Genomic DNA, 11,455 nt, shown 5'->3' on the forward strand with positions numbered 1-11,455 from the left:
CTCCTTCTTTCTCGCAAATTTTTAAAATGGAAGCGAGTTCATTTTTCAAAATCTTTTTCAGATAAAGGTCAAGTGAGACCTTGCGAGAGTTTTTCTCTTATTCCCCAAAAATGAAGAAAAATAATTTTTTTTCAATGATCACACTTCCCTATATACACCAAGAAACTAAAACATGCACTTGTATGTGAATAGATAGATGGCTCTTATGACGAGGAGAACCATGCCGAGCAAGGAATCTCATACGGGCTCCTGCTAGAGACGCTCAATAACCTGGTAAGTACCATTCATGAAACAAGGCAAGAACCAGCCCCACCTCGCAAAGAGAACCTGGGAGGAATAACTGATGAAGATTTTATCAAACTTGACCCATCGGTTTTCGTCGGCAGAGCCAATCTAGAGCTTACAAAAAGCTAAATCGAGGAAACAGAGCATGTGTTCCTGGTATTGGGAGTAATAGAGGACAAAAAGACTAACTTTGGCATATATAGGCTGAAGGACAATGCACGAAAGTGGTGGGATACCACTAAGATCATTCAGTTCTCACAACTTGAGGTCATCCCTTGGGATGATTTTCAAAGAACTTTTGTGGATAACTATTTCCCGTTACACTCTAGAAACAAGAAAAATATAGAGTTTCTTTAACTAGAGCAAGGTGGTATGAGTTTGATTCACTATACTACCAAATTTTAAAATCTTGAGTGGTACTACTCTCGGTTGTTCGAGACAGACCAGGAGAGGGCCAACAAGTACATCAATGGACTACAGGAAGGGTTGCGGTCTCGAGTCATAACAAGCAAGCCCTAGGCTTTTCAAGTTGTTGTGGCGGCAACTTCAAAAATTCACGTTGACTAGGAGCGATCCAAGGTGATCGTAGCAAAGAGGTCGGTAGCAGATTGTGGGAACCACAAGAGGATGTTCCTAGGTGAGCAAAGATCACGACCACCCTTTCGTAAGAGAGAGTTTCAGAGGAAGAACTCCACTCAGCAGGTCGTGAAGCCACCACCAAGGCAAGATGCAACTCAAAATAGCCAGGAGTTCAACTTCAACTGTCAGAAGTGCCGTTTGAACCACCCAGGAAGACCGTGCCCCCATGACACAGGTAGTTGCCTTTATTATGACAAAATGGATCACTTTATGAGGGAATATGTCAAGAAGGCTGCAAATGAACAGAGGAGGAATCTCGGATCAGCTGGACCCTCTCAACAAGCACCATAGCGCCCTCAGTTTCAACGACTGCCACCTAGATTAGAACAAAGACCTGCAATAAGTTGTGTATATGTTGTAACAATTGAACAAGTAAAAAATGGTGACCTGATTGAAGGCACCGTACCTGTGAATAGACATGATGCTTACGTCTTGTTTGTTAATGGTGCTACTCATACTTTTATCTTTGATGATTTCATTGAATAACTCCACGCCTTGGTACAACTAGTTGATAAAATGATTAGGTTCACGCACCAAATGTATCAGGTATGTGAAGAACCTGAATATAGAGATAGCAGGGTAACATGTAATGCCCCGGATTTCCAAAACAAAGCTAAGTTAAAATTTTCATGAATTTCTTTTTTTTTTCTTTATAGCAAAACCTTAGAAAGCTTTTAGCAGTGTAATCAGACGATAATGAGTCGTTAGTTTTAGAAAACTCCAAGCACATTACAGGTATGTGGCCAAGCAACTCATTAACCACTAAGTGTTCCATTTTATCGAAAACCACATGTTTATTATAACATCACTGCTTGGAAAAGCAGTATAGGTTCAATAAAAGGAAGTAGTACAACTTTGTCTAGAGAAATCCTGGAACTCGATGCTACCTTGCTCCGTATATCGCAACGCAGGTTCAACATCTAAAATCTCCATTAAATGAGGCTAGGACCACTGATGGTCTGGTAAGCAAGCAATCAGACATCCATTCAACTCAAGTAAATGTGTTGACCACTCAAGGTCACAGTTCGCAATAACGATGCTCAAGTCTCCATGACTTAGCGTATATCGCTAGAGCCTCCTTAGGGTAATGAGTTGAACATTCGCTCAAGTCTTCATGACTTAGCGCAAGCCTCTTCAGGGCTGTGATTTGGATCTTTTGCTCAAGTCTCCACTACTTAGCCTTGACCTCCTCCGGGTCTCAAAGGGATGTTTAGCTCAAGTCTTTATACTTGGCACATATGTATCCCACGAATCTAAGAACAGCTCATCGAGCTTCGCTTAGTAGTGCGGATATAACACGGGTCTTTGCCCAGTTGGTCCACTCGTATACCGATCATGACACCTTCACAGAGGTTATACAGGACTGACTCAACAACGTCCATCCACTCATATATTCAAACATCGTTGAACCTAGAGCTAATGCATTGTTTCGATATTTAACATCTTTCACCCTTGGTACGCGGGCGAAGCATTGTTCGGACATCAACTCGACGTTCTAGGGGTTGATTATTTCATGTATTTTAGATACCTCAGAGGCCTGTTGACCCTATCCATAGTAGGGTAATGTATTTCAACTGGGAGAACACTACTAGGCCCATATTTGGATGCATCATCTACTTACAGTAGTTGGGTTCAATCCTTAGATCTTAAGGATAACCACGACCTCAAAACCCATGAGTGACTGAGGCCATCGTGGACTCTATGAGGTCCAAAGTCAATACGTGTCACTCAAGGTTGTATCATCACTGTCATTCCACAGTGAGCATAATTCCTGAAGGGGTCTGCCAGTCTTACAATTACTTGGTCAGATATTGCATGCCATTTTAGGCAGCTCGTGCCTCAGCACTATGAAGATATATACCCGACCCCATTCAGTATACCTCAATCACGGTCATCCACCGAGGGGGATACCCCTAACATGATCATCAACCGTGGGGTATATGTGATCTTAAGTTTTATTCATATACATGCTTAACTCTGCTCTCGGCACTGCGGCCATCACAAGCATCTCACCTCTTCCGGGTAGAAACAACACACTCTGGCTCTGCGGCCCTTACAAGTCTGGTTGTATAACAATTCTTAATGAGCATGCATATGATTCGATCTCAACGGATCAGCCGCTCGACATATTTTTACGCAACGAGCTCATAACCTTGTCAAGGCGCAGCCACTACTTTGGCGCAATGGCCCTTACGAGTAAGGTGCCCTTACAGGTATCAGGAAGATGAACCATTCTGGCATCGTTTCAACAATGGGCATCGTTATGCCTTTTAACCGATTCTGGCAGCTCTTCTGCCAATCATTTCACCAACACCTTCCCTGCTCCAACGGCAAGAGTGCGATGATCCTTCCTACGTTGTAGAAAGTATTCAATGAACTGGGTAGCAACTCCTCTGTATGATGGAGTGACCTGCTACGTTCTTTCTGAGCTATTTCTACCTTCTTCAGAAATTTCAGCAGTACTTCCTCTCTTTGATGGAGAAAGTGTGTGTTTCTTTTAACCATTTCAGTGGCATCTCCCCTCTTTGGCGGGGAAATTGCTACGCTTAACTCAGGGATGGATACACACCGTCGTGCTTACTCTGCATCCATCAAGGTTGATTGGAACCTTGGGCCATAGCCAGGCCATATACAAATAACTTAGTCTTTACAAAAAAGCGGTTTTGCGCAAAAGTGAAGCCTTTCCAATAGAGACTTCATTCGTCAAGCAAAATCTTGATCGAGGAGCGGTAAGAGAATCGCATCAGCGATTTGGAGTTAATCTCTATTTGAACACTCATTTACGCACCATATATATAATATAAGCAGAAGCCTATATGGGGGCGACATAAAGGAAATGCCTATACTTATTGTTCAAGGTGTGTAATCGAACAAAATTTTCTATATATATATTTACAGAAAGTAGGATCCTTGGCATCATTTAACGCGACGGCATAATTTAAATGCATAATTGGAAATTGCAAAAAGTAGGGAGCCTTGGCATCATACGACGCGACGACGAATGGTAAATTACATGAGCCTTGGCGATATAAGACACGACAGCTATTTTTAGACGATATACACCAAGATCGGTATCCAACAATAGTTATAAGGCAAGCGAGTGAACACCGTAGTGTTCTAGAGAGATCAACCAGAAACTAGGGCGAGATACCATTTTTTAAATGATAGTTACGAGGCGAGCGCATGAATACTGAAGTGTCTTAGAGGGCTCAACCAAAAACTAGGATTAAATAGTACTTCAGAAAGTATATGCTATATACAAACAAGAAAATACTTGAGAGAGATGGATCAACGAAGCGAACTTACTTCAAATCTTGGAAAAAACGGCTTTGAGATGCTCCGTCTGCTTCGAAGGCTTCGATCCTCCTTTCAAACGGTCAAACTAGGTCAGATGAGGTCGACCTAGTTGAGAAAGAGGTAGAGCAGGTCAAGCTACTCAACCTAAGTAGTTTGAACCAAACTAGGTTCGGTCCAAGTCAACTGGGTTCAGCAGGTTTGGACTTAGCCCAAGCTGGCTGGGTCTGGGTTTAGAAAACCAAACTAGGGTTTGGGACTAAAAATGACTTTGACTTTGACTTCAAACCCAACTAGGTTCAAGTCAAGTCAAATAGGTTTGGACCAGGTTAGGTGAGCTAGGACCAGATCAAGCAGGCTCAGTCCACGTCAGGCAGGTTCAGACCAAGTGGGCTCACAAGGGGAGGTTTAGGAGAGAGAGAAGGCAAGAGAGAGAGAGGGTTGGCGATTTTTCCAAAGGGGGGGCAAGGCTATTTATAGCCATGGTTGCTTAGCCCCAAAGCAACCTCCTTTTTCTAGATTTTTCTAGTTTTTTCTAGAAAAATCTATGGCTTTCTTTTCCCTTCTTGCCCTTTCTTTCTCAAGAATTCCAAGAGGTTCCTTTTGGTGTGGGGCCCACATAGAAATTTCATGGGATATTTTGTGAGTCTCACCAGATATTTTTTTAGAAATATTTTTGTGGGTCCCACCAACATTTTTCGTGGGTCCCACAAAAATTTTGGGTTTTCGATAAAATTTTTCTGAAAAATTCTTAGTACGCCATTCTCTTTGTATTGATGTAACTAAGAAAGTTGGCTCGTGAAAATCTCTTGATTTCATTTAGGCAGGAAGTTATGACTTCCCGAATGTTTGAGGCTATATTCGTGAAGCGACAAATATCCTAAGTATATCTGGTTCATAGAAATCATTTTGTTTCGCATTTTGAGTATAAAAGCTATTTTCACCTGGAATGCCTCATGAATTTTATTCAGGAATTGTTTGAAAAATTGTGGGTCTTATACAATATTTGCCTACTGATGCCATCCTAATCGATATGGTGCAGTATAATGTCATTCTAAGAATGAACTGGTTAGCCCAGAATCATGCTAGTTTTTTTTGCCACAAGAGCAAGGTTATCTTATCTCGACCGGAATTGCCTAGGGTGGAATACCTGTTATCCAAACTTGTCCCACAGAAATGACTCATATCAGCTCTTAAGGCACAAAATACCTTAGAAAGGGTTGTGTAGCCTTCCTACTGAGTCTCTCGGCAGAAAGCTCAATTGTCCAGCCCCTTGAGAGTTTAGAAGTGGTGAAAGAGTTTCTTGAGGAATGGCCAGGACTCCAATTGCTTCATCAGGTTGAATTTGGGATTCAATCCTTACCTGTAACAACGCCAATATCAAAAGCCTCCTATCGATTGGCACCAACAGAGCTCAGTGAGCTGAAATGTCAGTTGGAAGAACTGATTGAACAAGGGTTTATCCGTCTGAGTGTATCACCATGGGGAGCACCGGTGTTGTTTGTAAAGAAGAAAGATGGATCCCTATATTTATGCATCGATTATTGGATGCTAAACCAGGAAACTATTAAGAACAAATATCTGTTGCCTCAGATTGGGGACTTATTCGATTAACTCAGGACAACGAGAGTATTCTCCAAGATCGACCTCAAGTCTGGGTATCATCAACTCAGAGTTAAAGAGGTGAATATACCCAAGACTGCCTTCAGAATGAGATATGGTCATTATGAGTTCGTAGTAATGCCGTTTGGACTCACAAATATGCCAACTGCCTTTATGGTCCTGATGAACCAGGTGTTCAGGCTCTATGTAGACATGTTTGTTGTCGTCTTCATTGATGACATTCTCGTTTATTTATAGAACAAGGAACAACACAAGGAACACTTGAGAATTGTTTTAAAGACCCTTTAAGATAATCAACTCTATGCCAATTTTTTAAAATGTGAATTCTGCCTAGATAAAGTGATATTCCTTGGCCATGTGATCTCAAAAGAAAGAATTGCAGTAGATCCTGCGAAGGTGGAAGCTGTGCTGGATTGGAAACAACCAGAGAATATCACAGATGTTTGCAGCTTCCTGGGACTTGCTAGATACTACCGAAAGTTCATACAAGACTTTTCTCGAATTGTCGTACCTATGACAAAACTGTTAAAAAAGGGAGTCAAGTTTGAATAGAACGACCAGTGTAAGGAGTGCTTCGAGATTCTCAAACAGAAGCTTACTATGACTCCTGTTCTTACCTTACCTTCTGGTCAATGAGGCTTTGTGGCCTATACCGATGCCTCAAGAATGGGTTTGGGTTGCGTATTGATGCAATACGGCAAAGTGATCGTATATGCATCACGATAAGTAAGAATTCATGAAAAAAACTATCCAACCTACGACCTGGAACTTGCCGCGGGGGTGTTCGCACTTAAAATTTGGCAACACTACCTATATGGGAAAAAGTTTGAGGTCATGTCGAACCATAAGAGCTTAAAATACCCTTTCTCTCAAAAGAAATTGAATATGCGGCAACGACAATGGCTGAAATTTTTTAAAGACTACAAATTCACGCTTTCCTATCACCCTGAAAAGGTGAATGTTGTAGCAGATGCCCTTAGTCACAAGACTGTTAGCACTATAGCTAGTCTCACATGACAATGAAAGTTGATGAAAGATTTCATCAACTGGAAGTCATTTTTGGTTGATCCAGGTAGAATTCGATTGTCAAGCTTGACAATGCAGCCTGAGATCCTAGATCGAATTATAGCCAAACAATTCAATGACCCCCAGTACTTGGAACTAAAAGCTAGGGCCGATAAGGATGATACTTTCTTCCACTTAAAAGAAGATGGGAGCTTATGGATGAAAGAAAAGATTTGGGTTCTAAATAGCAAGTATACTATCCACCTTGGAGGTAGCAAAATGTTCAGAGATTTGCAGAAAAAGTACTGATGGAGGGGTATGAAGAGAGATGTGGCTATATTTGTCTCGAAGTGTTTGACCTACTGTAAACACCCCAAATTTTCCTCATCCATTCTCAAACAACCCTCCTCGTGCAGTGCCAACCCTGTTAGGTCAGTGTAGGAGTCAAACCTCGAGTCAGTTTCAGAAAATCACCATTTTACCAACTTTTATTAGGAAAATTACCATTTTACCCCTAGGTCATCCCAGACCCCAGTCAGTCAGAGTCAACCAAGCTCATTGGTCAGTTCAGAACATTTAGAATATCAATCATTTCAAGCTTATCTGAGCTCATAATGAACAGAGCATTTCCATTTCTGACCATTCCTGCCAAAATGGGATCATTTCTTCAGAAATGAGCTCATTGCTCACTCAAATCTAAGCCAATTGTCTCTGAGTCAGTCATTCATAGTCAGTCATACTCCCCAGAGTCTAACTTGAGCTCACCAGAAGTTCAAGTGTTCCAGTTTCAGTTCAAAACCATTTCTAAGTGTCCAGGAGCCCATGTTAGTCCATTTCATCTCTTTCAGCTGAAATTGAGCTGAGTTCAGTCAGTTGAGCTAGTGTTTGAGCCTCAATTTTAGTTTATCTCAGTATTACTGACCTTTGTTTCAACTCAAACCCAGTTCAGGTTCGTAATTCACTTCATTCCAGTGATCATTTCGTACCATTTCTCTAAAAATGACAGTTTTTCTTGAAAATTCAGTCAGAAAGATCAGTTGAGTCAATGTCTGGTTAGTTCACTTGAGTTTTGAAACTCTAAAACCCAGCTCAATCTAGCTCATCTCAGTTCAATCCAGCTCGAACCCCAATTTTCAGTGTCACTCTGACCGAGTAGAGTCCTGAAAACCATTTCTTGAGCTATTTTGCAAATTTTATCAATTTTAATGCTTTTTAAACTGATACAAGTGTCAATCGGGGTCTAACATCCAAAATTCTTTATTCAAGGTTAGCATTTCGCATAGCATTTCATGTCATTTCTCATCATTTCATATCATTTCTTAGCATTTCATAACATTTCATTTCATTTTCGAAGTCCAGAACTCCAGTTTTATAAATTTCAATCCAGATTGAGTTTTAAAAGTTTTCAGAAATCAATTTCAAACCCCGGGTTTCCAAAATTGACATTTTTACCCCCGAGAGTCTAAATTTGAAAATATTTTATCAAGAAAAATAATATGGATTTATTTCAAACTCAAATTTTTGAATTCTACACTGAATTTGCTTCGCAACGGGTATTGAACTTGAAAATCTGAGCTTGTTTCAAAAACTGCCAAAAATAGCTCATTTCATTTGGAAATATTTTCTCGAGAAAAACAATCTGGATTTCTTTCAAAATCAAATTTTCAAATTCTACACTGGATTTGTTTCGCAACGGGGTATTGAACTTTAAAATCCGAGCTCGTTTCAAAAACTGCCAAAAATAGCTCGTTTCGTTTGGAAATATTTTCTCGAGAAAAACAATCTAGATTTCTTTCAAAATCAAATTTTTAAATTCTACACTGGATTTGCTTCGCAACGAGGTATTGAACTTCAAAATCCGAGCTTGTTTCAAAAACTGCCAAAAATAGCTCGTTTCGTTTGGAAACTTTTTGAAAAGACTATTTTACCCCTGTAATCTTCAAAATGAATTTCAAAATTGAAATTTGGACCCGCTCTAAGATGGCCCATTCATTTACATTTCTATTTTATTAAAAAAAAACAAAAAAAAAAGATTCTTTTTATTTGTTTGTTTTTGTTTTTATTGTTTTTTATTTATTTATTTCATTTTAGAGAGGTGGGACCCACAAGGTGGTCACCCAAACCTTCAGCCCCCTCTCCTTTCCTTCCTTTCCTTTTTCTTTTTCCCTTTCTCTTTCCCTTTCTTCTTCCTTTCTTTCCTTTTCTTTTTCTTCTTTCTTCCCTTTCTTTTCTTCTTCCCTTTCTTCCTTCCTTCCTTCTTTTTTTTCCCAGCCATTCACGTAAGGCTGCCCAAAAAGGTCATTGATTATTATGAGAAACTTAGGTTTTAATTTTATTAAAACCTAAGTTATCAAAAGGGAAAAGGAGGAACCTACGGCTGCCCAAGAGATTGAACGCCTCCCTCTCTCACTCTCCAACTATCTCTCTTTCTCTCTCTCACGGTGGATTCTCTTCAGCCCACCTTGCTGCAACTTCCAGCCTCTCATTGCAGCCCTCCTACAGCCTGCAGCAACACCTCCAACCACCTTCCTCCTTCAGCTGGTCTGCCCAGCCACCTCCAGCAGCTGCTCCACGTTAAAGCCATCTCCAACACCTCCAGCCGGCATCTCCTTTGCAGCAGGGTGCCACCTCTAACTGGACCTCCATCCAGTTGCAGCCACCTTTTCCAAGGACTCCATCAGCCCTTACAGCAGCCGCTGCATCCTCTCTTGGTACAATCCCTCCATTGCAGTCCCATGTACCAGTTTCCTTCGACCTTGACAACCTCCACCATTGTCATCCAGCTACAGCAGCAACTCTAGCCTCCCACAACCACTCCAAGCTCAACCAATGCACTTTCCACCCAAGGTAAAAAGTTGATGCCTTCTCTTGTTCTACACACGTATCCCTTGTTATCCTCTTAAACAAGATGATGCATCTAATATGCAATCAATTGAAATACCTATGTTAAAAGGGGAGTTTTAGATACCTAATGATATACAAGAGATATTATAAGGTTAGCATGCTTAGATCACGTGAATGAAGCGGTTCATCCTTTTAATGGATAAAACCTCTCATTCCAATGATTAACATCAATGGAATATCGTATCCTCCTTTGGATTTTCAATTCATCATCATGTCATTCATATAGCCTGATTTTATGTTACATGTTTCTCTTGTAATCCTACATATGGCCCAGTCATTATTGCATATTCAAATTCATAGCGTAAAATATTGAAATTTTTATGTTAAGGGAATATGTTTGTTACTAATATCCTGCGAAAAATCCAGATAGAATCGGGTTCAGCAACCCCCTTTTAGAAATCAAAGATTGACATTGGGTTTTTAACCCCCTGGAAATTCTAATTTCTGCTTTAGCAGACAAGAACCTCTGGCACCACCCTTGTGGGGGATTCAGATTGTCCTCAAAAAAATCATAGTGGATTTATAATTAAATCTACTAGTGATCTGGAAATTTTTCGGTTTTTCCTAGCAGTTTTGACCTCTGTAAAAAATCGGATTTCTCAGACTCTTGGGGAAATATCGATTTTCTTTCGTCAGGGTATAGACAGACCCTAATGCACCAAGTCTGTTCAATACGTAGCCTGTCTAAAAAAACTTTAAACATGAAAGTTGTTCCTAACATAATTTTATGTCATTTCCCAAAATTTGAAATTTTTTTAATCTGTTTCATTATTTTTCCCGGATTTTCCTTTTCTGTCTAATAGATTCCAATGTCCAGAAATCTCAGAGATTTAGGTCTCTGATAACAGTATGGCCTTTTCCAAACCATAACCCGAATCCCAATGGTGTCAAAAGATAAAATCTTCCTCTGTTTTTCAGGGACATTTTCCCACAATTTCAGCATTTTTCCCATCGGTCTTCCATTTTTTCCATGTTTTCTACCGAAACCTGTCTGTTTCCCCTAAATCCTAGAGTCGCCGGATTCCGATCCGACTTGCCGGAGTGGCACAGCTCCGACCATAGGTCAAAACCAGAAAGTATAAAAATACAAAATCTTTGCCTTACTGTCCTCTATCACCCCATAAAATTTGGGAAATGTTTATGGAAATTTGATATCCTAAATCCCCTTTAGAATCAACATTTTAGGCAAAAATCACAAAATTTAGGGTTTTTATTTGAATTTCCATATTTAAAAATATAAAAACATTAGATTTTAGATATCCATTATGTTTCTAGGATTATTTTAGGTGTCCATGCCAAATTTGGTTTAATTCCAAGTTCATTTGCTCCATGTGTTAGTTTATCTTTAAATTCAGAAGCGAAAATCAGGTTAAATTTGATATTTATGATATTTTCGCCATTTTAGGGTTTTTATCATGTACATAAGCATGTAGAATCATATTAGGGTTAATTTCAATCTCCTTTGCATTTCATATTTTTTAATTTTGCAAAATTTATCTCAGAAAACCCTGGTTTCAAGGCCATAGTCTTGTTATCGGGGGTATTTTGGTCATTTCGACCTAAATTTCGAAATTTTAATTTCTAATTCTCCAAAATTTCATTCATATAATCATATTTTATCATATTATGTTTGATTTATTTCATTTGATTTTCAAAATTCCAAAATTTATGAAAATTCTTTCAAAAAACCCTGATTTCAAGGTCA

The sequence above is a fragment of the Nuphar pumila genome, chromosome 11 (assembly GCF_984573655.1).
Source record: "Nuphar pumila chromosome 11, dmNupPumi1.hap1.1, whole genome shotgun sequence".
NCBI lineage: Eukaryota > Viridiplantae > Streptophyta > Magnoliopsida > Nymphaeales > Nymphaeaceae > Nuphar > Nuphar pumila.